Raw genomic sequence first — 4,707 nt, 5'->3', positions numbered from 1 at the left:
TCTGCTTTTAATTTATTTCGATTTCACAAGTTGTGTTATGGCCCTCAGATACGGCAGGACGGGTGAGACTGAGAACCAGTCCTCACAATAGCACTAGAGGTCTTGTATGCAAGATGTGATTTCCATTGATGCAGTTTAAAGACTGTCCTGTTTTATTCATTCTGGTGCACGCTGTAGGTTTTTTGGGGTTTTTTTTTTTTTGTTTCTTGTTTTAAAGAAAGATTCTTTGGGCTTTTTTCTTCAATCTAAGACTTGATTGAATTCTGACTCAATGCAAATCAACTTTGTTCCAACTCCAACTCCTCAATTTCAAATTACAATGAACTTGTGCGCCCTTCCTTCTCTGTTAACCTACAGGTTATTGGATATGTAAGTTTAATACATTTACGTCTACCACAATGATAGACTAGCAATTTATCTAAATATCTTGCATTCGTCTTTTGTAATAACTTTTCATTCTGGGTTACACATGAAAGTTAGCAATGCCGGGTTACAAAGTATTTTGATATTAAAAAGATCATCATCCTAACATTCTAATCTTAATCTTTGTCATCTTACTTTTTTTTTTATATGTTGCCAGGTGTAAGACTTATTAATTTTGCAAGTCATCATCATCATAGCTTGTCGCACCAACACCAAACTCACTCCACAGCATTGGGGAGCAGACTCTTAGGTCATGGTCAGTGCAGCTGAGCCCATCCTGGCATTCTCTAAGGATGTCTGCTCTGGGCATTCACATGTACACAAGCTAGTCTCAGCCAGCCCCCACTTTTTCATGCCACCAGTTGTTCTCACAAGTTTTGCCCGTGCTGTGTTCAGTGTTACCAATTCATTCCTGGGGAGCTCGGTTCCGTAGGACAGTTCTTCTCTCGGATCTCCAACAGCTTCATTTGCATGATTGTCCCACTCTGTGTGGAAATCCTGTATACAGCTGCATGGTCAGGGTTGATGCTTTCTTCCGTCATGAAGCTCTTTCTCGACTTCAGTCTACTTTTTATTGGGCTGTGGTCATGTTGGGGGTGCCTTGGGTCCATTTTCTGTTTATATTTCTGGGCTTTGGAAGCAGTGGCTCTTCGAATGTGGGAGGTGCAATGCCAGCCAGCCGATGGAGGACTGGAACTGCAGTCGGTTTCAAGTTACTCTAATGATCCGGCAGGTGTTATTTTGACATGGCAGGATCTTACTCAGACTGGTGAGACCTTTTCGGCTGTTGAATAGCAGAGGGCTAGTATGGTTGTCCTGACTGTTTTCTGATCTGCTCCCCGTGTAAGTTTTTCTTCTCTTTTCTTAGGAAGTTGTTTCTTTTGGCCACCTTTGCTTTTGTTTTCTTTGCGTTCTGAGAAAAGGACATTGTGCGGTTTACGGTAACACCGAGGTACACGGGGAATGTGTTGTTCTCCAATATGTCCCCATTCCAGGAGATGTTCAGTTTCCTGTTTTCTTTAGACTTGGCGGCTCTTTATATGGAAAGCACACTCTTGAGTTTTTCCTGGGTTAGCATTTTGTGAGTTCTTTAAATGTGGGCTCAGAGAGTGGCTCCAGGACATCCGTTAGTCTCTCCTCAATGGTCTTGAAATCAGAGGCCTGGGACGCGAGACACAGATCATCAGCATATAGAAACCCCTGGATGTTCTCGAACTGAGGTTGGTCATTGGTATAAACGTTGAAAAGGATAGGTGCAATTACCGATCCTTGAGGGAGTCCGTTCTTTTGTGATCTGCTTTTCTTCCCATCCATTTCCACAAAAAAGTGATGGTTTGACATAAGGGATTTTATTATTGCAACTATTTTTGTGTTACGAGTTACCCTTGCAACCTTTAGGAGCAGTTTCCTGTGATTTACTGTGTCATAGGCAGCTGCCAGGTCCACGAACACAGTTCATGTAATTTGTTTGTTCTCGTAGAGATGACTGATCCTACCTCAATGGCGATTGGTCCGGATTGTGATTTTGGTATGGGGTTGCCGACAGTTTTTGACATGGCTGGAAGACACAAATGCAGGGTCTGGGTTGTAACCTGTTCTCCAGCGAGCGCTTGAAAAGGATGATTCATGCGTCATAGAAGAGTGTCAGATTATATTGGTCAGCCCATTCCTCAACAGTATCTACATCTTCGTTGTTCTCATTGTATCCCCATTTGGTGCTGTGGCTGTTAAAGTCACCTATCACAATCATTGGTTTCTCACTAGTGGTGGATGTAACTGGCCACTTGAATGGCGTTGGTGGAGGTTTGTTGACAGATATCACATTGAAGTGTCTGCCTTCAATTCTGAGAATTTCCACCTCACTTACTGTCATGTCCTGGTTGTATGTCACTATTGATTTGTCTTTGACTTTGATGTAGTTAACGCTACCGTGAATGTTGCTTTCATGTTGTATGACTAAATGCATGCCAGGGATGTTTAGTGCCACGGTCTTGTGCGTCTCTTGTAGACAGAGTTGCGTCGCTGGAGGCCGATTGCTACAACACACACAACACCAACATTTTGCAAGTATCTTTAACACTTTTACCATTAAACGATGATATTGACAACAACAATAATAATAACTATTATTATTTATTATTATTATTATTATTATTATTATTATTATTATTATTATTATTATTATTGTTATTAATAATGATATTAGTAGTAGAGGTCTAGTAGTAGAAATAGTAACAGTTGGACCAAGTACATAAATATGAATATTTATACAGCGCATTTCAACAGATTCAGATAGCCGTGAGCAATGCGCTTCACAATGTTTCATATTTATCCCCCCCCCCCCCCCCCCCACTTCAACAAGCCGTATGGAACCATATTTCTTTGTCATACAGCCTGTTAAGCGACCCTTGTGTACTAAACCTGTCACTACCCGTCATTTCTGTAGCCAGATACTCATTCAATCGAGTGGGGTAAGCGGTAAAGTGCCTTAGCCAGGGAAACAACGCGGGGACCACAATTTTTCACGATTAGTCATCCATCCTATTACTGATCACACTTAGCATTGGCATTGCTCGACTTTTGTGACAAGACGAAAACCGTACCGCTGAGCCATACGGTCCGTTAGTTCAGTCTAGTTTTGTGGTATCAGTGGTTATAATACAGTAGTGGTAGTGCAGTTATAGTAGAAGTACGTAGTAGTAGTCTTCTGTTCAAAATGGTCATCTGAGCGAAGAGATAGGAGATAGATTCGAATTTACTCTCTTCATTGCATTGACCGTATGCTTTGACTTTGATCATTTGATACGCTGTAAAAAAAAAAAAAAAGTACGGTCCACCTTAACCAAAAACAAGCAACAATCTTAGTTTCCCTGAACATAGATATGGTTTTGTTTACGGGAAGAGGGGGAACCATGATTATGGTTTTCCTACAAAATAAAAGGAGCATTTGGGCTATAAATAATATGATCGTGGCCTCCCTAGCTATCTCAGGCTCGGAGTAAACAGCTGGAATTTATTCACGACCAGCTTCAGTTTGCTGCCTTAGCAACATGTAAACAAAAAGTTGGTTGGATGCGCATGACATTACTAAAGGTCAACTGCAGCATAGTTCGGGTCATTTATAAAAAAAATCTGGGTCACGTTTGACGTCAAATGTTATTGTTTACATATGGGGCACCTTCCTTTACTCTTCTATATAACAGGTGTCTTTCTTAAAGAATTACAACACACAATTGCCACAATAATTGCGTCTGCTTTTCGCCGGTATCGAATTTTTTTGTGTGGTGTTACATGATTTCAGATTAGATATTCAAAAATCGCTCATTCAATTATTTTGATATTTTGCATTTTATTTACAAATTATAGTTCCAATGGTTGTAAAATTTTGAAAAAGATATAGAATGGCAAAACGCTTTTTATCAATTCAACAAAAACACTTACAACAACAATTTAAAAAAAACAACAAAAACGAACAACAACAACATCAACAACAACACTACGACAACTGCAGGTGGCGGCGGCGGTTGCTGAAATCCACTTAGGTAAAAAGAAAATCAACAAAACTTGAAATGTGAGCTTCCATATTGATGCCATGCGCTTAGTTAAATTACTCACAACAACTGCCAGCTGGCTGTAACGTACCAACACTACACAAAACAATGTGTAACCTTAAACGTTTATAGTCTGATTGATATAATTTAGTGAGAACTACTCATAAAAATGGCTTACTAAAATCAATATCAAAGAGCTGAGTGACGTCAACTTCGTTCTATCTATAGTGCTTTGCAGCTTTTCAATGGGTCCCAAGCCTGTAGCAGCATGTTACAAAGACGACGAGGCATAATGCCAGAAAGAGAGGCGCTATTACAAATGTAAATAGAAACAACGATTTTACTGGCCATGTGCTTATGCTACCGTAAGAGAATGATTAAAGAGCTTTTTACAAGGACTCAACTTTACGCTGCCCACACCCGGTCTCGAACCAGGGACCTACCGGTCAACAAGTGAGTGCTATGCCAAAAGACCACAAAGTCGAAATGGGAAGCAGAAGTTGTGATATAAAATCTTCCTCTCTTAAGGTTCAAAATTCATTGAAAGTGTGTAACCACTCCTCCCGACGGCTAACAATGAATAGTTTATATATTGAGTCAAAATGTGGCAAAACTGTTTTAGTAGCAGGATGTATATATGCAGATTCTTAGTATTACGGGGCTGGGGCGTTAAAGAGCGAGGATGGATGATCTTTCTTGACGACCAGCATTTGTTTATGCTAGATAATAAGGA

This window comes from Berghia stephanieae, unplaced genomic scaffold (genome assembly GCF_034508935.2).
Source record: "Berghia stephanieae isolate SIO BIC M18660-M18661 unplaced genomic scaffold, UCSD_Bste_1.3 scaffold1326, whole genome shotgun sequence".
Lineage (NCBI taxonomy): Eukaryota > Metazoa > Mollusca > Gastropoda > Nudibranchia > Aeolidiidae > Berghia > Berghia stephanieae.
Note: the sequence above shows the minus strand (reverse complement) of the source record.